General features: G+C 38.0%; 2 long non-coding RNA genes across 2 annotated transcripts in view; both read left to right on the forward strand.

The window, feature by feature from the left end:
• The window catches only part of LOC132916550 (uncharacterized), a 56,812-nt gene extending 31,208 nt beyond the window's left edge, over window positions 1-25,604 (forward strand). The window contains exon 2 of the long non-coding RNA XR_009660123.1: window positions 24,732-25,604. This is a non-coding gene — a long non-coding RNA (uncharacterized LOC132916550). The remainder of the gene's footprint in view (window positions 1-24,731) is intronic.
• LOC132916554 (uncharacterized) lies at window positions 8,066-9,771 on the forward strand. The gene is made up of 2 exons (XR_009660124.1): window positions 8,066-8,321; window positions 8,858-9,771. It is a non-coding gene; the product is annotated as an uncharacterized LOC132916554 (long non-coding RNA).
• Window positions 25,605-25,874: the final 270 nt, after the last annotated feature.

The raw sequence follows: 25,874 nt of genomic DNA on the forward strand, positions 1-25,874 counted from the left end.
TTCTAACACTTTACAACAGTGGCTGACCTCATGCACAGGTCGTTGAATTCTTCTCAGCAATGCCTTCGCACTGTGCAAACAGAAAGATGTACAAGTTCTAGTTAAAAAAATGAATCTGATTTTGAAATTTTCCCCACCACTCGACTTGGTAAAAAAAATAATTTACATCACACAGTGTCCTCCTGTATACCAAACAACTTTTACTGAAATATTTTTTTGAAACGATCAGCCTCTTACGAGATTTTCCAACTTTGCAAGATAATGAAAACACTCTGTATACCTGCACGTTTTATAGGTATCTTTGATCACACTAAATATAGTTTCTAAATCCTGGAACACACGTCATAGCTTCTCACATTTTTCTACATTTTCGCCAACGTTCGCGAAATTTGGGACCATTAAAATTCGAATAGAATGTTGCCAGAATGATTCGCCGTCTTCGTATGAAAGCCATAAACCCCTAGAAATCCAAGGTACGGACAATTAGTTCAACTATATCAATGGAATAATCACCATCCGAATAAGAAATTGTCAGCAATTAAAAATTCTAGAATCTCAAACTCCTATTTGTATATATATATATAATATCATTAATTAAAAATTCTCTAAAAATTAAAACACAACAGGAAATACATCGTTCGGAACTGTATGCGAAGTCGGGAAATCATGTAAATTCCTAAATCTCTCTACAAACTCAGAGAGCCATAACTCCATAGAAATCCAAAGCATGAATGATTAGTTCAACCATCAATGTTGTTACCATCCGTAATCAAAGCAAACAGATCTTGTCTCATTAATCCAACTATCGAAGGCAGTTAACCTTATCACCGTTATCGATCCGTTTTCAGGACACTTTCATCGTTGCATTATCCTCGATTCGATTGTCACCTTGTTCCAATCAGCAATCTGCTCTTTGATTCGTGCGTGTATCGAACCGTAAGTTGCATCCTTGTCTCCGTTTCGGAATCCTCGATGGTGGAAATCAAATCGGAAGCTTCGAGGGGGTGAAGGGATGATTTAACCCCGAATTAATCGGACTGTGCGTCTAAGCTCGTGCATATAACGATCTAAGCAAATCGGAAATTCGCCGACGTTCCGGAATCAGGACGCGTTGAATGCAGTTTGCACGGTTAAACGTGCGCGTTCGAGGGTCAATCAACATTCTGATCGGGGCAACGGAGGGGTAACAGCAACGTTGCGTTTTCCCTGATACACCGTCGATACGTCGGCGAAATTGCAGTTAATTAGCCGCGACTCGAAACGTCTGTTCACTTTGTGTGCTTCCTGTCAAGGACGATTGAATTCTCATTTGAAAATCCGCGATTTACATGATACACGATGGACGAACGGTGAAACGAGAGATCGAAATTTATAGTTTCTGTTCGACGTGCATAAGGGAATTCGAGAATATCCTGGAATTTTGCGATTTTTGCTAATTGGAGATTTTTATATTCTCTTGGAATAGGGAAACTACAGTTTTGTATTTTCTAGGATCTTTGAATCTTCACGCTTGTTTGAGGAAGGAACAAAATAATTTACGAATTGTTATACGAATTTGTTAAGAATCAAATTGAGAAATAATGTGAAAACTGTGAAAGAGTTGTATGGGTGACCCACGTTACTAAATTTTATGGCATCATCAAAATAAGATAAATTTCATGGACTGGCAAATTTTCAAACAGTATGAAAGATTTAAATAACATTGGCAGAGAGAAAATACGCCATTGCGATATTAATATTTTGCAAAAATTAAATATTACGGTGTACAGTATATTTCAATTTATCGCGGCTTCCAAGGCACAAAATATATAAAATTCGCGTTAAACGATCGTTTGATATTTATTAAATCAAAGGACTGTTTATTTAAAAATCGTATTATTTTAAAATCGACATGGTTTATTGGTGAGGGGAAAAACGAAATGTGAAAACGTGGGATTTAGAGCAAAGGACGATTATAGGTGGAACAGAGACGCGAAGAGAAATTCAATTCAGCCGGACGTGTTTCTTCGCCGGTATAAATAGAGATTTCTAGATTCGAAACGTTTCTCCACGGAATCGAATTATCTGTTTTTCTCGAAGGTTGTGAGAAACTCGACAAATATTTCTCAAGAATTTATTCCCCCGAAATAGGTATATCTCTCGTCGCGAATTGATATCGTCGTACGAAATTGTCCGGTCGTAGTCAAAGATAAAACTCGTGTCTCGTTCGCATGATCTTTATTCCCTCTTTTTTCTCGTCCCGATGATTTTTCTGGTTTTCGCCTCTCGCTGAGAAGGTCAGGTTGAAAATGCTGGCTGTTGAAATCACTTGACTTTTGTTTAAGAATCCATTTATTTATCAATGAAAGCATTTTTCAATGTTCATAGACAAAAGGAAGATAAATATCGCAATTATATAAAACAGGACAGCGGATGGAAAAATATTTTAGAAACTAATTGGAAACAGCAAGCAAGTAATTTATTTATGATAAAATTTTTTAATAATTTCGAAATTATATAAAATATGATGGATAGGAAACAATATTTGAAAAAGGCAATGGTAACACGAATGGAAAACAATTAACGAGTAATTGATAAAAGATCGTTAATGAAAGATTGCCGCTGGAAGATATCCAAATTCATCGATTGGAAAGCACGTTGGAACCATTTCGAGAATAACAAACCAACGGCAATATTAACATCGATGTAGCTTAGCAAAGAGAATGCGTCGATTCGACTGGAATCGCACACGAGTTTCGATCGTTGAACTCGATCGAAAATATGCTGGCCAGGGTGCATCGAGGCCGTTGTACAAATCAGCCTTAACAAATGGAAGCTCTGCTGACCGACCTCGCGATTATTGAATTAATTGTTGCGGTGTAATACCAGGGCCGTAATTTATCGTTTACGCTCGATCGAGCGTGACTAGTCGAGCCGGCTTATCAGCCATTTGACTTGGCTGTTCTTTTTCACCAAAATTGTTCCCAACCATGCTTTCATAAATACAACTTTCGAACGTCGTGTATCTCTAAGAATTTTCGCTTTCTCTCGGTCAAATTAATAAAGTTACCGGATAACGCAATATTATTTCGTGGTTGCTGAATATAGGTTCCTCCGACCATCTCAATTTTTTCTCAAGTTTGCGTTCAGCATACTCAAAGATGAATTTTATAATTCTTCTTTATATTCTACTTTATATTCTCGTTTATCTTCCGCGGCTAACTTCTTGAATAAAATTCCACATGCATTAAACCGACTCTTTTTATTTCTAATTTTTGAATAAAATTGTTGAACAAATCCCTGAGATATATATTTATCTGATTGATTTTATACCAAGTAGCTTAAAGCTTTAGTTCGAGTGTAGACTCGAAACCAAGTTACACGAATCAGGTCCACTAAATACAAACATAGATGCAAGTATTTCATTGCTTTTTGCATGGAGTACAATTCCAAAAGACAGCCTTGTATTTTGCAAGCAGAAAAGAAGACGGAGTTATATTCTGCACACACGTCGACTAATCTGAACGAGATTCAAATCGCGATTATCCTCGGACGAGCGATTTGATTTACGTCAGTAAGCTGGAATAGTTGGCGCAATAACAATCGGTCGGGGCGTTACTTCCGGTTCGATTGAAGGGTTGAATTACATTTAAATGGACTGTGCGCAATTGTCGAACGGTCACCACTTGAAAAATCCTCCGTAGCCCACTCGATCCCGATTGTCAATCGAACTTCGCGTTTCCCGCGTTTTCTTTGCGCTTCAGCGTCGATCGATTTTCGCCCGTTTTTCGGCTCTCGATTGCTCTTCGTCCGCTATTTGGCCCATTGAAAAAACCTCCCCCTGATTTTTCTCGTTTTATACCGATGAATTGTTGGTTTACAGAGAGTGCTTCTTAATATTATTCGTTGCCACGAGCACGTATCGTTACGCCGTTAAACGATATTGGATTTATCCGAACGACTGCGTTATGTACAGGGTGTCTCTGTATAGGTATAGTTATAATCTACAATATAAACATTCCATGTAACTTAATAAGTCACAAATTGTAATAACTTTTAAAGTAACATTGTACAGGAGTACGCTAAAATCTGACAAAATTTATTAATCAGTCTTTTTTAAATTTATTATGAACCACTAGGTTTTGGTTCTACCAGGAAGTTGTAAAAGCTAGTAAAAGTTATTATGAGACGTATTGTTCTGTTGTATAGATCTTGAAGGATTCATAGTTCTCCTTTTTAAGTACAAAGTTATATAATTTGATGCAGAAAAATAATTCTATCGTAAAGAATATTTTAGAAGGAGGAGAAAGATGGGGCTTTTCAAACAGGTTGATGGATAAGAATACGCAAGATTTTAATACCAGTATGTTTGAATCATCTAATTTTGTCATATAATATTTCTTCCTATCTATAATCGTTTTAAAAATATCGCTAGTTTGTGTGGAACACCCTGTATATCAGCGATGTCTCGCTTTATTTGATTACAGTAAACGTTTGATCGCGTGGTATGCTTTTCGAATTAAATAAATCATTAGGCGAACTTATCAATAAATAGCTGCCTTTAATTAGCAGCGATCGATACATGGTTCATCGCTTTCCAAGCTTTGTACTGGCTCGTCAGTTGCTGCTTCTCTGTGTCGTACATTTTTTCGAAGTATTTTTATCGAATTACGAGCTTATTGTCTCCAACAGTTCCACACCACTTTTATATCGCTCTTTGAAAAGCTCTTCATTGTTTCTGATAACTTGGGATGGTTTTCTTCAGATACGTTCTTTAGTTATCATGATGCGCTTAATGTATCATTTTTAATCGGTAGAATAAATGTTTTTTTGTGATTTAAAAAAGGATATATCAAAATGTTTTGTCCTTATTATGTATTACAAAGCTCTTTTTTGTAATTTGCGATAGCGAAGCTTCAACATTTCGAAGCGTTTCTCACACGTGTTTCTATTCTACTATATTTCATTATACTTCATGGTAAATTTGAAAATAGAATACATAGTTAAATGTAAAATGAAACGATATAGAGTTAAATCACGAAAGGTATATAAAAGGCATAGAGAATAGATATAATATTGGTTGAAATCGGTTTGATTGAAATCGAGAGCTATCACAACATGTAATTGAAATTGTATTTCGGTTCCCTTTTTTCAGTTATTTAAATTTCAATTAGTACTTCAATTAATAACTGACTGTTTATTTTCAGTGATCGATTACAAACATCGTCTGTTATAAAAAATACGTTTACAAATTAAACCTTCAATTTTTGTGAATCTACAGTAGTATAAGTCAATCATCCACAGACAGTGGTCACTAGATTTAAACAAGCATTACGTTCTAAACGATTAACATTTCGTATCTTTTTGATAACATTTTTAATATTAGCACGTTAACAGTCGTTTACTAGCATATTGTACTTTATTATGACTAAAATATAGCCAAGTAGACTAATCGTTAATTATTAATCACTCGTTAAATTGCGGATGTTTATGAATTTATTAGGAAGTTAAAGATACAGAAATGCACAAAGTTATAATACGTAAAAATGTAGAAAATATCCAAACTATAGCATTCTCTGTAATATTCGTTAGACAAATCAGTTTTCTACACGTATCAAGATCCCATCTTTTCAATTATTTTCTGAAAAATATGAAAGTACACAAATACTCGCAGCGTAATAATACGCGATACAAAGCACGATGTTCGGAAGCAAACTTTAAAATTTGTATCTTTATCTCGATCGTGGAAACTTTCTTATAATTAGAGGCCGCAAATGCGTTAAGGGAAAAAAGGAGGGAAGAATTTAAAACGACAGAAATAAAACGCGACGAGAATGAGAACATACTTTCAACCTTCTTATCTAAGGTATTTCTTGCGGTATTTCCTCGTAACACGCTCACTCTCTCCGCGATTTTGTCGGCCGAGAAGAATTATTACACGTCACATGCGAACTTCTCGGGTGTACATTCTGGACGCACACGCGTTATTTTATTCTTTATCGATCAGCTGCCACGACAATTTCTGCAATCCATACACCCCTCTTCCACCACAGCTTGTTCGTTTTTCCATCATTTTCTCTTTTTTTTTTTTTTGCCATGTTTTCATGCATCGAACCATGTGGCATGCCTATGTTATGGACACGAGGGTTCTCGTGAATCGCGGAGAACGTTCGTTTTACGCGGAAAAAATTATTTTCTTAACCAGTTAGCTGTTGCGTCCTCTTTGAAAACTTTGAAAAGTGTGTACTTAAAATGTGTCGTAAGAAGTAAGCGACGATGAGTATACTCGTCAAGCACAGAGTATGTGTGGCTGTTATAATATAGAATTAAGTTGTAATTAAGTTATAATTGAAACGACTTTTATTTTTGAATTTTATTACTGACAGGGCTCGTCAGAATGGAAAATATTGCCATTTCTTCATGACGAGAGTACTCGTCAGAAACAGCTAACTGCTAAATACATACCTCTATGTTGGAATAATATCGAGAAGTTAATATGAACTACTGATCGACCATGCATGCTACGCGGCGATTTTTATTCCGCTCAATTATTCTAAGAAAAGGAATGGTAATTTCGTGGATTACCAGCGTAATGCGTGTTTCATTTTTATTGCTATAATTATATATTACTTTTACTGTTACAAGGAGTCGAAGCATAGCTGGTTATATTTTATATATAACAGTTTATCAAGGGCCAATATTGCGTGAGACCGCGTTTCATTTTCAATTCTTTACAATCAATTTACGCTAATCTTGCTCTTTAATACTGCGATTATGAGAGAGAGAGCTTTTTCTTTTAGAATTTAGATCTTAGAATGGATTTTAGAATTTTGCTGAATTTAAAGAAATTGTGTTGCCTTATCTCAGTTGGACAATACAATACACTCTACACAGATACATAAATACGCTATGTCAGATAATTAGGATTATTTACTTTTTTAGATATTTGCATATATATATATATACTTGCACGAAATATCTCGTAGCTTCTACGGACATTTTCCCTCGAACCTTACCAATATAATCACGTTAATCGAATTTCGCAACCGTGCTGATGAAATTTCAGAATGTACCCTATAACACATACCATTATACATATATATACCTTGAAAAAGTGTCTACAAATGTTCTAACACTTCCACGAGCCCCTGTATATCCTCATGCCATTTAATTTACCTAATCCGACTCTTTCATCGATCGCTTTATCAAACCTATCGCCACGATAAACCCTACTAGCAGCACCTTGCCCTGTCGTAATTCGAGGGTTCCCTTAGCTCTCCATTCGTCACTACCTAGGCAACGATATTTCTCTGGTGACGCGGCCGTCTTGAACATAATCACGACCGCGATATAATCGTCGTCGACGAGGAGAACGCTCTCTGATCGATCTAGGGACGTGTCGGCACGACTCGCGGCCAACGCTGTTTATGCTGGCGCACAGAAACGTCCGGTCGTGTGTACCGACGGATCAATCCGGATTAATTGAGTTACGGTTCGCGGTTTTGCGGCCGGCCAACGACCGCACGGATATATCCGCGGCTTCTGCCAGCTTTGCTTCGACGCCGACGCGACTCCCGCGACAACGATTTTGTCGGGCTTGTCTTTCGCGGACGCTAGACTATCCCCTAGGGGTTTCTCTTACGGATTGTAGGGGTGGGGGGCAAAAACCGAAAGGATAGAAGCGGATTGATCGGTCGGTTATAGGGGAAAGTCTCGGTGAAGGCAGTTTGCGGAGAAGTGGAGTTGGACGGAAGTTTCTGTGGATTGCGACGAAGCGGTTTGGTTTAGTGGAAATACGTGTTTCGCAGAATTGAGGTTAATTATGTTACTGGTATATGTTATTATTATTTTCATGCGTTAATAGGACATTTTTTTTTATTGCACACAAACGCAAATAATATATAGAAAGTATACAAAATATCGGAGTTATAGTATTTATTGTAATATTCAGTGGATTCTATTTGTTTATAGATAGGTTTATAAAAATACGAATCTGCGTAAAAGTCGCGGGCTAGTTACTATTCGTAATAATTGTTTGTATGAGTTCAATAAAATCGTTGAGATGCGCTCTACTTTCCATATTATTGCCATGAAATTCTATGCAAATCTCAATTGTTGTTTCTGTATTATCAAAACCAAATTTCGTCCGTGTCGGTGGAGAGCCAATGCCAGGGCAGGATACAACGTATAGATGGATGATGGGAAATTTGTTCCTGCCACTTTTGTGTCCCTGGATTTTCTCGATCGAGAGCAAAAAATGGGCTGATCGAACGAAGAGGCGAGCTACTAAATGAGATTGTCTGGTTGAAAGGCAGATGTTGGCGAAATTGGATGGCGAGGAGGTGAGTTTTAGGGGAGACTTATGCCATATGCGATGCAACGATAGTTTTGGATTCACCGAATAAATGACGAGGTAAAGTTGATTTCAGATGTTTTAGCTGAAAAGACAATCGTGCTCAGATTTATCTTCTATCCAGCGTAAATTTTATAGAAACATCAGAATAACATAATTAAGACTTTGCAGCAACAGTTAATGGCCAAAGGTGTCTACTGCGCGAGGGAAAATGGTAAATTTCGCTACCAATTTCATCTTTTGAAATTTCGAAGTTGGCGATAAAGCTACGAAACAAGCTATACTCATTTTCCGCATTATTCATCCTTATTTACCACGAAAAACACCATTTACAAAAGTCGTATCAGCGCATTAGTACAAAATGTCGCTTGGAAACATCGTGCGAGTTAAAATCCGCTGAAAGATTAAGCGTCTTCGTGGCCTGATATAATGACCGAGTCATAATACACGCTTAAATTAGCGTGTGACACGGTGGACGAAGCTGAATTTCCTGTATGTGGACGTAGCTATCGCCGTAATTTTCAGCAACAGACCGTCCCGTCGTCTGATCCTGCCGCATGCGTCCGGGAAAGGACATCATCTAGGCCCGTCGTGGATCTAGGCCTCGATCCCCGGTGGCAACGACGCGACGTGTACGTGCCGGCGAGATAACGCCAGGCCACTCGCTTATAGACCGTTAATTAATTTCGCCAATTACACTCGACGCCCCAAAGCGGCCTGTCGAGTGTACACGACGTCGGCCTTTGTGCGTGGTCTGCCTATCTGCCTGCAGGGACTCCGCTTCTAAATGAAGGCGAGATGCAACGAAAAGGCTCGCGAGACCTCCGTTGCTGGCCTTGCCGAGGAAACGAGGAAAAAAGAAGAAGAAAAAAAAAAGAAAAATGACGAAGGAAGAAACACGAGCAGCGAGACTCCACGGGCAATTAAGCAGAATTTCCGGGGAAAATCCGCAGATTTTTGACGAGGCGATTACTCGTGCGATGGAAATCTTGCATACCACGAGGCCACTTTTTATTAATCGCCGCTTCGCTTTTCCGGGAACCCATTCAATGAGTATTTTTGGAAAGAGAGGGAGATGTTTTAAGGGTGGAAGAGGCTGAAGGAGCGAAGTCGAGAGAGTCGACGATTAGCGATCGAGACTCACTAGTTTAATCCTTCACGAACGTGGAATTTTATTTGCAGTTATTAATTTATGGTTCGTAATTTACGATTCCATATGGTCTCTGTTCATTCTGAGATGTTTTTCCTTGGCAATTTTTGAAACTCGTGTTTTAGGACCTAACCAGTAACTATATGTAAAATTATGCATTTTTCAATTGGGAGAAGCAATTTTTTTTATCAGATTGAGTTAAATGGTATATAGGTAGTGTAAATAGCGAAAGAATAAAAAAATAGCTTTTATAGATGAAAAAATATTCCATTCTAAATGTAGCTTTAAACCAGTATTTCTTATTCATACTGAAAACCTCTCGCTTTAAAGGCTCACATTATTTCTCGTTTCAACTCTGCAATTTCTTCAGCGTCGAATCGAAGAATTCAAACTATTTTTTAAACCGTTTACATTCAAACATTGTCACGTCTCGGTCACTGCTTATGATATGTAATTTTCCATCTGAAATTGGACATCAACAAATGTAGCTGGCGTGTTTAATCGTAAAAGCTACACTTAGGATACGACACTAACCACCTGTGACTATAAATCACGACATATTAACTTAATTTTTTCGTATAATTATTGCCGAATTATTATCCGAAAGGTGCACTCGGAAATGAACTATCAACTTTCTCTTAATCAAAAAAGTCCGCGGTTCATTCGTCGACCAAAGCAAATCAGAAACTCGAAGATTTACTTCATCTTCGATTTATCACCTCCGCGTTTCCCACAAACGAGCCGCGATCGCTACTCTCTACATATTTACCTGCTTCACGTTCTCCTAACTACCATTAACCACTTCGCCACGACGAACATCAAACGCGTGCAGGAGCACGCAAACTCGCGCCTCATGCCGGCAACGCCTGTTTGCACGTTCCTGGGCGTGCGTTTCACAACCGGATGTCGCATTCTCAAGAAGCAAATACACGCACAGACAAATAGACCGGTCAGAAGTTGCGACGAAACTTCGCCAGACGCGTGTAACCGTTGATTGAAGCAAACAAAAAGCGCCTACTAGGAATTTGCCGCCAAAAAGCATCGCCGAGTTGCGAGAGTGAAACGTTGGTTTTAACTTGGTTAAGGGTTTGTTCTTGTATTTGTTCTCTTGAGGAAGCTTGGACTTACTGTTTGTCGAGTAGTTGCAGAGTGTATGAAACGCGGTTCCGGTTATGAATGTGGTACGAGATAAGTGGCGCAAATGTTTGGGAATAACGTCGTTTTTCGATTTTCAGTACATGGTCTCGTAATCTCGTGTTGTATTTAGAAATTGTCCAATTCTAGGAAAAAAGTACGCAAGAGATTATGATTATTTATCATTAACGTGATCTTTCTATTAGGCGGAAACCGTGGCTTTAAAAAATCTGTTCGTTTGTTTGTCCTTTTGTATTTTTCTTAAACACTTCCGTTTACGAAGAGAATTTATTTACTGAGAGAGCTAATTGCCTGAACACCCTGTATTTAATTGATATGTTTTCACGTACGAATTATACGATCTTACAATTTATTCTCTATCCTGTATTTCTTAGTATTTTTGCTTTATTATTTTCTGGAAATCTGCATCAAAGAAGACAGAAAAATTATAACAAAATTATATACAACGATCTGAATACACGTCAAAAATTATTTCTATCTTTAGTAGAGTAGTTTCATTAGTTTTTACAACATTTTTTATTTTCATTCTGGGTTGTATTTGTCTCTGGTGTCTGTTACCGCGAAAATCCACGTTCGAAAGGATTCGACAGGTCAAAGTGGTTTTCCACGACCTGTGATTTCGAGGCGATCGGAGATCAACGACGTACGAATCGAACATCGCCGTCGTGGTTGCTCGTGTCACAGCGATCTGTCACCACTGTGCTTCTAGCTCCTTGATAAAAAGCACTTAAGTCGTATCCGCCCTTTGATCTTGAAGCGTACATAGCTCGCGTGCTCCTGCCGATAAATTCACCTTTCGATCTCGGGAAACACGAAAGCACGACGCTTTTATTTTCGTGCTGTTAGAGCCACGCTCGACTCGCGTTTCCGCGCCATTTCCATTTTCGGAACGCTCGGTTTTCTTGACCTCTCGTAAAGAGGAAAGTTCGCTCGGCAAATGGTGGAAAGAGACTGGACGGGCAATTCTGCTTGACTTACGTTCGATTTATAGCCAACTTTTTCTTTGTATTCTTTGAATAAACTGGCTGGTCTCCCGTGACCCCGCTACTAGTTCCGGTGGTCGTAGAAATATCAAAAAATTTACGTTGAAATTAAAGTAGTCGTGATTTTTTTTTATTAATTAGAATAATAAAATTAAATTCTTTTAAAATTATAAAACATTCGACGATTGTGCTCATTTGTGTATTTATTTCGTTCAAAAAATTCAATCTACCAACTCATTCCATGTTTAACAATGTTCAGTAATTTAAGTTTGCATTTTTAATTTTCAACTGAATTAAATAATTTAATTTGATATAATTGAATTGATATTAACTTTAATAAGGTTTAATAATGCTATCCTTTTCTTCCAACCGCAACATGTTAAATCGTGCTTTTCCAACCATCATCCTTCGTTGATAGAAACACGAGGAAATGAGATTGCCAAATTTTTACAAAACTGAGATCAACATACAATCGCTGAAAAGATATTTACACGATTCCTACTTCTAAAAACGTTCATTTCAGAATATAATGACATTCGTTATGCAACAATTTAATGCATGAAAGGTGTTGAAAAAGTATCAATTTTTTTTTTTTGGAAGATCTTTTAACGATTTGCAATATTCGTGTAACCACCATCACTTAGGGTAGATTTTTTATTATCACAGTATCTTTATACCCTAAATATACATTCTCTAAAAAGTCACCCTGTTATTATCAAAATTTATCAGGCAAACCCCTAAATGAAGTCATAGCTAGTAATTTAAACCGTTATAGCATGTTTCACCGCCCAGAACCCGTAAATGTCCACCTCTTACCACAGATTTCACCCTTGTCTCACCGTTGAGTCATCCACGTGAAGAAATTACCAACTCAACCACCTAATACCTAACCTTCGTGAATAGATGTTACCAAATATAAACCGCTTAAAAATTGTTCATAGGCGAACTTGTCGAATTACAAGCAAATTACTTCCAAGGAGATGGCAGGAACTGCGAAATTTCCGATGAGTTGACTGCAGATGCTGTTATCGATAAATTATTAGTTTATTCGAAAAGTTTCTTTTGTTTTATCAGGAAATAATAGACGCACAACGTTTTTTGTTTTATATTATTTTGTCAAATTACGTACGATCCATTTTGTTCTGTTGAGATAAACACGACATTTCACAGACTTGGTTTCACGTTTGTACGAAGGTGCATTGTTGTAAAAAACACGTTTGCGGAAGAAAGACACTTTCCGGACAACCAATATGTTCTTGATACAGCGACTTCTTATATCTCAAATGTTTTTAAAGCAATTACCATCCAGAAAATCGTAAAATATTGCAGGAGTGCTGTAACAAATAAAAGCAGTCGAACATTCATCAAAATAAATCGGAGGAATTTAATATTAAAAAAGTCATAATATTAATATGAAAAGAATTTATAAATGTAGAGACATAGAAAAAACTTATTAATCTCTCGAAAATGATTCTTTATTTTACCGTTTTTTACCATCAGCCTAAAGCATCAAAAGCACATACAAACAACTCATTCGAGATTTCGCGGTTTTTGCCATCTCCTTGTTAGCTCGACTCAAATATCCTTCCGTAGGCCTCGTACGTCCATTGCAATATTGAAATTTGTATTCCGAGCGTCGACTAAGGGCAAGCGGGAAATAAGCACGGCGAAACTGTGCGTCGTGTCCGTTCTCGCAGGAACCAGATAGCTTGGAACGGTAAGCACGCGTTACGATGCCTGTACACGCTTATTAACTTTCGCAAATAGCGGCGTGCTGCGTGTTTATGAACATCTCGGGGTGTGCAGCGAGCGTTGTCTCGGCTTTTAATTGCGTGCGTTGCCGAGGGTCCTCGTCTGCGCTCTGCGCTGGCCTGTCTCGCGGAAAATCGCAGTCGCCTCTGACTCTCCGGTTTCCATCACCGTGTACCCTTTTTATTCTCTTTCTTCCTCCGCTTTTCAACTTCTTTCGCTTTCTCTCCCTCTTGGAAATTGCGAAGGAGACTAGAGCAGCGGAAGTAGGAATGAAATAAAGAAAAGAAAGGGAAATACACGTGGGATTCGTGGATTCGAGCAAGCGAATTATACGTTTAAAATTGCCTTCAAACGAATGAACGAAGATATATTAGTAATATTTACAAGAATTTTAATTTTTTAAATACATCGCCCTATTTATTTCACTTTCACGGTGTATCGTTGAAATGCTATCACATATAGTACGATAAATTAATTCCACATTTTGAGTTTGATCGTAAGTAGACCGAGCATATTTATGCAAATTCATTTTTTTCACGAATATAATTAAAAGAAAATGAAATCTGGATGGAGCATTGTTTTATTAGTGATTACAACAATAGTTTATTTTCGATCTTTTATATATGTCAGTACATTCTTTAACATTTTGCAATTTCCCGTAAATGTATAAATATTGCCAGTCTACGTATTATTGACAGCATCATTGACTATCAATTACGTATTACTGACAGCTCAAACGTTTGAGTAATAACATATACTTAGTAACATATGCAAACGTACACACAAGCATACAGACGAGTTGACGATCACCCCATATGGAGATAACAAACGCGAAAAAGAAAAAAGTTGAAAGAGAAACAGGGAAATCTGTGTTCCATCGGGAGCAGCAGACGCGATCGATGAAATTCGCTGATAATTGTATAAATTAAAATCCGTCCATGCGATTGGATCTCACGCCGCGAGGTTCTCGGATCGTCGACTCCATTAATGTAATTAAAAAGCGCTCTAATTAACATTTATTAAACGGACAGGGAGAACGAGATGCATCGATGGTAGCTCGGTTGGAATGGAAGGAAGAAGGGGGAGAAGGGAAAAAACAGACAGCCGTCCAGCGAAGGGTGGATGATTTTGGGAACGAAAAATAAAGGGGAAAAAGGTGTACAAATTGCAGTCGCGCGACGCGGTAATAAACGTCCGGCTGATATAATCAAAATACACGCGTTAATTTGCATATAAATTGAAATGATATATTTTGCATTAGACCAGGCGAAAGGGCCACGCGTTGAAACATTGAAATTGTATTTAATTAAGCGCGCGATTTTACGAAACCATTGTATAATCCTGGATTCTCACCCCAATCATCCTCCATCCCCGACCCGTAGGTGTAATCGGCGCCATTATATTCTTGAATTACATTAAATCGCGGAACAGACCCTTAAATGGTCGAGATTTTGTTTCATTTTAAATAGAACTCGTTGTTCGAATCAGCGAACTTTCTATCGCGATTTCCCGTCAACATTGATCGTTTCGATTCGCGATGGTAATTGATCATTGAAATAATAATATCACGGCTCGGCGTAATCAATAGTTTAACGTTCAATATATAATGAAAACGTAATCAATAGTCCCATTTAATTCTATCGACAATTGGGTCTCGATTGGAAAAGTTTGCTTAAACGTTCGGCCGAGTTCGTTACGTGGATTTATTGTTAATTGTTCGCAACGTTCGCATTACGAACGCTCATTTAACAGAGGGAAGAAGAGCGTGTGTTTTAATTAGAAGCGCAAGAAGAGTTTGGTATTTTCGCTGGTTCCTTGATGACGGTTCACGTTGGAAGTTGGAGTCGTCAGTTTTCTAACTTAGATGCAACAACTTCCCGTCTATGTGTTCCTTTCGTCTCTGCAGTGGCCACGTAAAATTGTGGAAGTTAGCGTCTCTACCGCGGTAAGGACGCCGACTAACCTTCTTACGCTCTTGTTTCCATTTCGTTACCCTCGAAGAATCTTCCACCAAGAGATATTAGAAAATGTAAGAGATCTGCATTCTAAATACTTGAAATTCCCGAATCTCCTAACGTTTGCACAAAATTAACAAAATTTCTTAATCGTCATCCGGTAATTTATTTAATTCGTAATTTAATATTCAGCAATTATTCTGAAAATACCTTCCCGCGAAAAGGTATTTTCAATATTTAACAAGCAAACTAGACTTTCCTCTAACACGAAAGCTGCAATGATTACTTTACACTGTCTACGTATTATTTAAAATATTCTCCTCCAGAATTGTCCTGTGCGATATCTACTCGAACAAACGAGGTTTCTTGTTTTCGAAAGCCAGCATATAGTCCGAAGGGGCGCATTAGTTTCACCGGTTGCATATTCGGATGCAGAGTGCATCTTTCGTTAACGACTGGCCAGAGCCGGCGTAATATCCGATAAGTCGAAGTTTAATCGCTTATAAAATTGTCCTGGTGTATAGCCAGGTTTGCTAAGTGGCTCTTGCAAGCATAGAGGATACAGTTGCACGACTCGAGGCGGACTCGACGCTGTCCTTTCGTGGCTTTTCAACAGATAAACTCTTAAGTTTGCAGCAGCTGTACGCGATCACGATGCTCCAAAGCCTTTCGAGAATCTCCCTCGACCGTTTACAACGTTTCTCTCATAAAAGGCGCGCGTTTGGAAAACGAGGACGATGCTGCGCGCGTGAATCGCGTCTCAGGAAATTCTCAATGATACCGTGGATGATTTCGGTCGATCGAGAATTATGCTTCTTGGAGTCGTAGAGTAAATTGAAAAGGAACGTTTCAACCTTATGACGATCGGTTATTTTCCAGCGGTAACTTTTAGGTCAATGGTTAATAATAAATATGGTTCTTTCTACACTGGAGAATTCAGTAGCTTAGAATATTGAGGAAGCGAAAAGGTAGAATCGATAAGTAATTGAAGAAAGTGGTTAGTAATAGTTAATACCGACGTAGTTGGTTGCGTTACTGTCGCGCAATAAATTTGACAAGTTTAGTAATTTCAGTAGAAATTATTATCTCATTTATGAGTGAAGTAAATTGTGCAGATACCTACGTATTTTCCACTATCTTGGTTTATGTCTGTTGAATCGTTTTCCATCTTTTATACGTGCGACGTGAAGTAGTTGGAAATGGGTTTTCCAATGGGAAAGGATTCAATTTTAAATTATACATTCTTTTTGAAACTATGCGTGAGAAGTGGTGGGTACGTAAAATCGCTGGAGTAGAGGTTATAACTGGTGATTCAGGTAGATCATAACGGTCTTGAAGTATCAAACTTCGGTCCGTGCTATAGGTACATAAATTCTCGGCTATCCTACGTTAAAAATCTATTGTTCTTCTGTTATTTCGTTTCTTTCTATTGTTACTGCTATCGCTATTTAATGGAGAGAAATACATAAACAGTAATTAATAATAAATAAAAAGACAAGTACTTAAATTATTATCTATTCTTTTTATTTATTTATTTACTTTAGCCTCACTGACCGTAAAATGGAGTTGATTGAAATTCAAATAACTCGCTTATCCCACTCATTTTAATAAATAATAAATAAATAATAAAATCGCCTTTAGAAAAATCTATTTAACGCTCAACGCATACAAAGATATATCTTTTCTTTATGTTTACCAAATTTCAACATACTATTCGCATATCGTTTCTTCCACCGCTACTCGATCATAGCTCCTCGAATTTCGTAGTTCCCCAAACGAAGTTAAGTCTCGGATCTTCCTAAACGTCCTGACTCAAAGTAACATACGTTCAGGTACAGAGTTTATCCTTTGAGAGGAAGAACCCCCTAGAACGGTTTGTTCGTCGCTTCCTGCTTTGACCGGCGGAAGCGCGCGAGCGGAGCGAAACCAGCGGCGCGAGACTGAACGCGCGCGCGGAAATCGGAGGAGTTCGGCCGTTTAAAGCAACGGAAGCGCGTTTGCGAGCGCCACCATCAGCTTCAAGGCTAATTGCCCTCGGCAAATATTTGGTTGGTCCGTTTTTCTTCCCGTTGCCCGACGCGGCTAATTAAATATACGAATTACGTGTAACCGCAGGGTTTACGCGACTGAAAATCGCTCGAAAATCGCTGCTCGCCTGTTTGGACAAACGCAACCGAATTTGCATAACGGAAATGTAATACGAACGTCATACATGGAACGTAATTCAGAAACTGTAGTGATGGCAGAGATTCGCATAAAAATAATTCCAAGGATGTTTGGACACAATTCTAAATTTTGAAATTTTATCTTATGGTAAAAAGTATTATTTACTTTTCAATGAAGCATTTTTTCGTCGGATTCTATATGTCTACATTTTACTTTCATAGCATCAAATTTTTGTAGGCACATGGAAATAGGTGCTACTCACTATACTTGGACGTAATTAATGATATAGACATTAGGTCTATGCCATGATAAATATAATGCTGATGTGAGTAAATATTCTTCGTAACAACCGTGGAACTGGCCTTTAATCATGGACAATATAACGGCTGACGAGACTTGAACGTGAGAAAAATAGTACATGATATGATCGTCGACATCAATAGTCAATTTACGTCAGTAAATATTTAAATATAAAATTGTATAGAGTAATTATCCAAGCAAATAATTGGAAAATTACAAACATCCTGCTAACTTCCTGCTACGATTGTATGAATTGTTCTTCAGATATACTGTAGTTATTTGTAGAAAATAGAGGAGCGTATATTGATACTGATTCTTGCTTATTTTCTTTAAACTTAAACAAATTTCTAATGATGGAAAAATGTGATTCGGTAGAAAATATTTCAGAGAACATTTGGGAGAGTTAGTCGAAGTTGGTAGAAATTTAAAGTAGAAACGTAGAGAGGGAAGTCGATCAGGACGAATTAATAATAAAATCACGCGCGACTGACTGACGCAAAACTAACTTAATGAATTAGATGTAGATTAACGGGTGGCAAACAGCAGTTACACGTGCGCCATTTCTACGCTATTTAGATATGAAAATGAGGTACATATATATCGAAGTGGATATGCGGGCGATGATGTCGCTGAAAGCACCGGGTAGACAAACAGCCGACGGAGCGTTGTTCACGCGGGATTACATTAAAATAAATTTAGCCCCGCGCGTTTCGAACAAACATTGGATAATTCAGTTTGCCAAATAGCTGCTTGGTGTCGGAAGAAAAACAAGAAGCTGTATTTGCTTTATACTCGATTGGCAGGTTTGGTTTTTGTTAACTTTTTAAAGAATATTGCTTTAAATGATTATTTTTATTAGCAGTTGTTGGAACTGCTTCGGGAAGTTTCAAACTTTACACATTTGCGCGGAGGATGGCTTGTTTTAATCTCTAACTACTTGTGTTTCATTTTGAGAACTACATCGGATTGAAAAACTTCCTTTTTGGGAATTAAAGACACGAAAATAGTAACAATAAGACTAAGCTTAGTCAGTGAATGTATTAAGATAATTTTATGGTCAATTAGAATTCTTCATTGATTTCTTCGATTTTAACAGATATCGTGTATTTTGTCAGTGAAATGATAGGATACTACTCTTGGCAATAACTCCTCGACCAAATGGATAGTGCAAAGCTAATTAAAAAAATAGTAGAAATTTTGATATGTAAAATATGGTAAAATATTCATGTCAACTGGAAAATTACAAATTATAAATTTACAAAGAGACAAACAATAATTTACATCACAAAGTCTAGTGACTTTATGTTATATGACTTTTTCTTCTTTTTCGAAACGAAGTATATCTTAATCGGTGACGTTGTTCTTCGAGTTTCTAATATAAATATACGTAAATTTAAAAAACTCATATGTTTTTCAAATCGGGCAAACATTCCTCTCTTGTTACATGACGATTCGTCTTTACTTATCGTTGATCACGTTCTGTACATTGTCGCTCGCATTTTTATTGACTTAAGCGCGCGCCGTAAATCGCTCGAAAGCGAAATAACGTTAGTTTATCTGCCATAGACAACCTTTAAGACAGATTCGTCGCTAATAATCATTAGCTTCCGTGGAATTTAATTTGAAAACCAACAGCTTTTACCCCCGGTGACACGGAGGTCGTGCTTCTAGTCGACTGTTGCAGGGGAAACTAATTTTCGAAGTCGAAAAAAATACAGTCGGAACGAATCGATTTTCGCGGGGATTGAAGTAACTTTTTTTCCCCCTCGTAGTTTGTTGGACGAAGAGGGGAAAATAGAGAGTGAGAAAGAGGAGGAGGATCTCGGTAAATCCAGCTAATCTCCGGGCTTTTTTTTCATCAACTCTACGCCCGGAACCTCGCCATGCGTGTCAGCTGTCGACAGCGGGATCGGCTAGACCTTATTGCCGAATTCCAGCCGAATTCCATCGTGTTTGCCGCGAAGACACCCCCGCGCTATCCAACGTGATACCTTTTGCATGGATCAAGACGTGACATCCTGTCGAATTCTCTTGTCTCGGGTGGTTCACCCTTATAGAGATTCGCCACACGCTATTTTGTCGAGCTTACGCGCTCCAATCTTAGACTTTCTTCAGATTTTCGTTCGATTTCAGGGAAATACCCGATCTCGGTCTGACTCGTTACTGGGAACATCTACTTACTCGACTCTCTTTGCACTCTGTATTCTGTACTATCCTCTTACGTTCGAATCTTCCGCTTATGGAGTAGTCTGTTATTTTTGTGATTGATAATGTCCGTAGCCAACTCTTCTCGGACAGAAATTTCTATTTTTTAAAGAATCCACGTACCAACAATATTCTTTAAAGTATTCTTAGCAAGAAAAATATTCAAACAATTTACTAATATGCACAGTGGCCACGAAAGGTACTCGTATTTATTATTTTTGTGATTGATAATGCCCGTAGCCAACTCTTCTCGGACAGAAATTTCTATTTTTTAAGGAATCCACGCACCAACAATATTCTTTAAAGCATTCTTAGCAAGAAATATATTCAAACAATTTACTAATATGCACAGTGGCCACGAAAGGTACTCACATTTATTATTTTTGTGATTGATAATGTCCGTAGCCAACTCTTCTCGGAAAGGAATTTCTATTTTTTAAAGAATCCACGTACCAATAATATTCTTTAGAGTATTCTTAGCAAGAAAAATATTCAAACAATTTGTTAATATGCACAGTGGCCACGAAGGTATTTGCATCTTGTCTGCTTTAGTTCACCACTAGAAACACCCGCTACACGCCATTTCGTTCAGCTTACGCTCCCCAATCTCACATTTTCTCAGGCTTTCGTCCGATTTCGAGGAAATACCCGACCTCGGTCTGACTCGTTACAGGAAACGTCTACTTACTTGATTCGGTCTGCATTCTGTATTGTCTGCCATTCTGTACATATTCTGTTACGTTCGAAACCTTTGCTTTAGGATAGTTTGTTATTTGTCTGATCGATAATATCCGTAGTCGACTCTTCTCTTATATTATATTTCTATCTCTTAACGCGATATTTTCACGCGAATTTTGTATTATTTTTCCGTCTGAATCGTAGTCAATTGAGATATATTTCACTATAACGTTTAATTGTTTAAAATATTATACTATATTTGCGCAAGACGATGACTGACAATGTTACCGAAATAGTTCACACCGTTATCGTTATTATCAAACAACTTTATTTAGTTATTATTAGTTTTTATTTTCATGATCAAAAGTTTCTATCAGATTTCACTCATGTAATCTACTTCTGCAATGATATTTGGGCGCTACTTGACGTATTAGTCACCAAGCACGTGTTCGTTTATAAAATTTCAAATATGTATCTCGTACAGCTTACGTTGAAAGTTTCTTCCGGTTTGAAATTGTCGCGGCGGAAATGACGGAAGTTTCAGCTGGATGGAACGATTAAGGGAGAACGATCCAACGTTGGCATCGTTAACTTTCGACTATTAATAACATCAACGCCCTCGAAAGTTTTCGTTGAACTGCATTCTTATGCACAAGGAATTCATGAATATCGTCCTCGTTGTTCCAGCTGTTCTCTTCGTAACGCCTCTGGCCTCGAGGTTATCGATCACGTGTTGGGATTCTTTGGAAGTTTATGCATTTATGAAACACGTTGATACCCTGCGTTTACTGTCGAGTATAGGTAACGAGGAATTTATACAGTATCCTTTTCGTTTTGATTCATTGCCAATATGTTTGGTCTTTTATGATCTTCCGGGTTTATCAAATACCAATTTGTTGCGGGTAGCATGGTATTAAACTTCTATGTTATTACTTTTGTTCAGATTATACGGTGACATTAACTATTAATTGTTCTGTGTTTATGAACGAATGAAATATTGGCGAGCGGAATGAATGCAATTTTAAAATACATAGGTAGTAGTGCGCTTTATCATCGCGAAAAATTGATCACCTACTTTCAAATGTTCTGCCGCATTAATGGAAGTCGTCAAGTTTTAATCGTCGTAGTTTGTAGTTTTAAATGAAACACTCGCTACAGTCGACAATTTTAATCATCGTACCTCCGTGTTTGGCATACGACAACTTTTTAATCACACTTTTTTATTTAATGAAATATTGACGTCACGTTACATCTTCAGTCGTAAATCGATATCATATCATCATACTATTACATTCATCGTCAAAATTATAGTTCAGTATCTTCTGTTATGTATTTTTACTACCTTATCCTTCCTTTAATTATTTGTTTCGTTCTTCTCCTTATTTTCGATCCAGTTACGTCCTTTTAACGTTAAAAGAATCTTCAATTTGTGTGAAATATGAAAACAGTGTCTTATTATTATGCATCATTTCGCGTTTCCTGTTAAATGCTTGCTTGGAACATTACAAATCCTGTTTATTTGTTGAGGGCGAAATTAAAGTATAAAAATTCGAAGATCGTAGCAGTATTAACTCCTCGCTTAACTCAAACAACAAAAACAGCTGTCCGAAAACCAGGACGCTCTTCAACATACAAAGAACGCTGAACGCGATACACTTTTACGTTCTCAGTCGCAGTAGGTATCTTTTTCAAGAACAAAGTATCCTTTTACCAAGTTAATTGCAAAGAAACTGTTTTACGTGGCAAACGGGAGAGACCATCCGTGGTTTCTTTCCGTTTTAAGTTGTTCGAGTGTTTCGCCTGGAGCAAATTGTTACGTGAAATTCTGTCTTGGAAGAAAAAGTGGACCGTCGTTTCGTTTGCCAGATACGTTAGCAAAAGAAAGAAGCGAGTGGAACTCGAGATGCACGATGTCTGACCCGGAAGAAGAATGACCCATATAGAGTCGTGCCGTAGTTCTTCAGTTCAGTAGTTCGAGCCGAGTTTATACAGACACGCGAACCGATCGTTTGCCCAGTTTTCTTCTAACGTGCCTTTACGCCGTTTAACGCAACACCTAGTGTGATTTGTTTACATAAATGGCTTTTTTTATTGAATGTGATAACGGGGTTGACGTTCTTTTATCGACGATATCTTGCGTGCTGATTCTTTTTTTTTATTTACAATCAAAGCTTTCGTGTTTTCGAAACTTTAGCAGAAATAATACGATAAAGGCACTTTCAAAGCTTAATTATCTTATTAAAAGTTTATAGATTCTAATTAAAAAGATATTTCTGTGATATTGTTCCATTCAAAATTTGTCTCTCCCGAGCTACAAAACACCAGAGCTTCGATAGTATTTAAAGCAAAAAGATGCATACGGGAAACAACGGTAATAACCCGCGTCATCGCGTGCGATACAAAATTTATAGTTAATAACACCGAACATTAACATTTATCGGTGGACGTAGCCACCAGTGTAACAAATTTCTTATTCAAATCTACAATTCCTACGTATGAAACACGTTTCATACACCAATTCCAAATTTTTACGTAATTGGAATATTGCATTTAACTATACATACTTTTGACTATAGATTATAGTCGACAATGTTAAATAATAATGGAAATCGCTATTACGAATTATTAAAATTTCAACGTAATTTGCTTAAACTCATGGCAAGAATAAGTACATAAGACATAAACAATCCAATTCGACTAAAGTACCTACACTCCTCTGGAACAACAGTGTCTCTGTCGGAAGAGTAGATCATATAAATTCCATCTAAACTGCAAAAACCTCCATTACATCAGCTAACACCGTAATTTCCTCGTTGGAACACCGTCCGGCGAATACAAAACACGGGTTTCCTTCGATAGTATCGAGCAGTGGCCGATGGCTGGTATCGATAACAGACGAGAAAAGCTAAACAAGAGATCCCCGAGCGAAACCAGTTATAATTTTGTTCGGTGAAGAGGGCCGTGCTCGTGCCCTTGCTCATTTCTGATTCTCGTCGCACTTTTACCGTCTAACGACGTGAAACGACGAAGACGTCGTGGGTACGGCTGGATTCTCGCCTCAGCCTCGAGTACTCGAGTGCTTCGTGCAATTTCCTGCTGCTCTCCTGGGAGAACCAACCCTCTTCCCCTTCTTTTCCACCTCTTCCTCCTTCTCTTCCTCTCTTACATTGCTTTTGCTTCTTGTATCGAGATGCTACACTACCGAAAAAAAAAAGAAAAAAGGAAAAGAGGGGGAAAAAACAACGAGGAAGAACGAAACGGCGTAGAGATAGGGGAGACGCAAAGAGAACGAAGGTGGCTAGCAGAGGAAAGCTAAAAGGTGGCAGAGATGTAAATGAAAATGATAATGTCGAGGCCGAGCTGTAACGCGAGCAGCCGGAACAACTTTCCCGAAGCATTTTCGACGGCAGCGCTCTGCCTCCGCTATGTTCCTGCTTTAGTTACTTCGACAGCTTGCTCTTTGTTCCGTTGAGTAGTTCTCGAGTGACTATGCAGGCTGATGGTGATTCGATTGACCTTTTTTTGCGCCGCAGTTTTGGACGACTTGTTTTGAGTAGAGCCAAGTGGAGTAGCGGTCTGCTGGAGGTCTGGATTAATTTTTTTCTTCTTGTCTGGCTTGGGAAAATTAAAGTGCACCGAGACTCTCGGATATTTAATAATACTACCTTGTAATTTCGTTATTTGATATTTCCTGTTCAAATCTGTTGTCTGATATTGTTAAAAGTCCAAGGGAAATATTGCTCTTTTATAACTCGACATACATACGTATGTATATCTTTTATTCAAAACTAAAGGAATTTATTGCGTGTTATTTGAATTATATTAATGTAAAACATAATCTAAGTAGTTTCGAAGGATATATTAAATGGGTTCATTACTATATTTGGTAACACGAACATCATCCTTTTCGAGAACCTGGAGTATTTTAATGCTACAAAACTTCCTTTAATTCCCTTTCGTCGAACTTTACACTGCAAGACACATGCATTGTTTTCTTAATTAATTAACCAAATTGATCAACTTATTCACGCGTAATATTATATATTCGTCGCTAGGTAAAAGTGAATTAATTCAACGGCGACTAATCGTATGGGCGGGTGCATCCAGCGTTGGATTCACGACATTTATGCGGCGATCAAAGAGAGGTTGAAATTGTGGAATACGAGAAGAGAGGGTCGTGAGAAAGAGAACAGAGAGCGGGCAAAGTACATTTTCATAATCGAGTCAAGTACTTCACTGAGTGTCTATTCCGGAATTTTCAGTGGTTCCAAGCCCCTGCTGTCTTTCTCTACACACACACCCCCTCCCCAACTATTCCATGCTACCATCTCCCAGCAAGTTCAAATAAAAGGACACATTGGGACCGAGTACATTTTATTCTCTTCCCCTTACCACCCGTTTCTGCGGTCTTCTCTCCGTCGCACTCTTTCTTTCTTCTCTTTTCCCCGTCCCTGTGGAAGTTCACTGCGCCCTCCAGCGAAAAAGAGAATCATTAAGAGCTTCTTGAATTATTTACTGTTTAATTTCCCATCCTTTTCCTCTTGCTTTCCAATCTTCCTTTCTTTTTTCTCTCTTCCTTTTTTCTTCGACTTGTGAATTCCAAAGTCTCCGCCAGGAGGCAAATATTTGGCATCGCGACGGTTTCATTGTTTCAACGTGATTTCGAAATTCCGTCTGCGGTCTTGGATTAGTTTGGTCTACTTATTAGGCAGACAGATTCAACGGCTATTAAGCGTCCTTTTAGACGTATTCGAGAAGGAAGCTTCCATATTTTCATATATATTACTTCAAAATTCTATGAATATATAGTTGCTGCAGAAACTATTTACATGCTACTGTATTCGTTACAGTACTTACGTGTACACATACTAATTGCTTAAGTCCAATTGTATGTATCAAATATTCGAATAAATTCCATATTGCTTCGATTCCATTTATCTTACCTACTCAAAAGCTAATACCATTTCGACGGTCTCACGATCGAACGATTTTCTGGACGACGATAAATTAACAAAACTTCGACGACGTTCGACCATCCACTTCCACGTTCTGTAACTTGTCCTCAGCCTGGGGGTTCCACGTACAATAAAGTATTTCACCCTCAAACGCGGTAAAAACTATTTTCCCATCGAAATCATATATGTATCTTTTACTTTACCATCTTTTTGTGTCCCGTCTTCGATAGAATCAGTGCAAGC

The sequence above is a fragment of the Bombus pascuorum genome, chromosome 1 (assembly GCF_905332965.1).
Source record: "Bombus pascuorum chromosome 1, iyBomPasc1.1, whole genome shotgun sequence".
NCBI lineage: Eukaryota > Metazoa > Arthropoda > Insecta > Hymenoptera > Apidae > Bombus > Bombus pascuorum.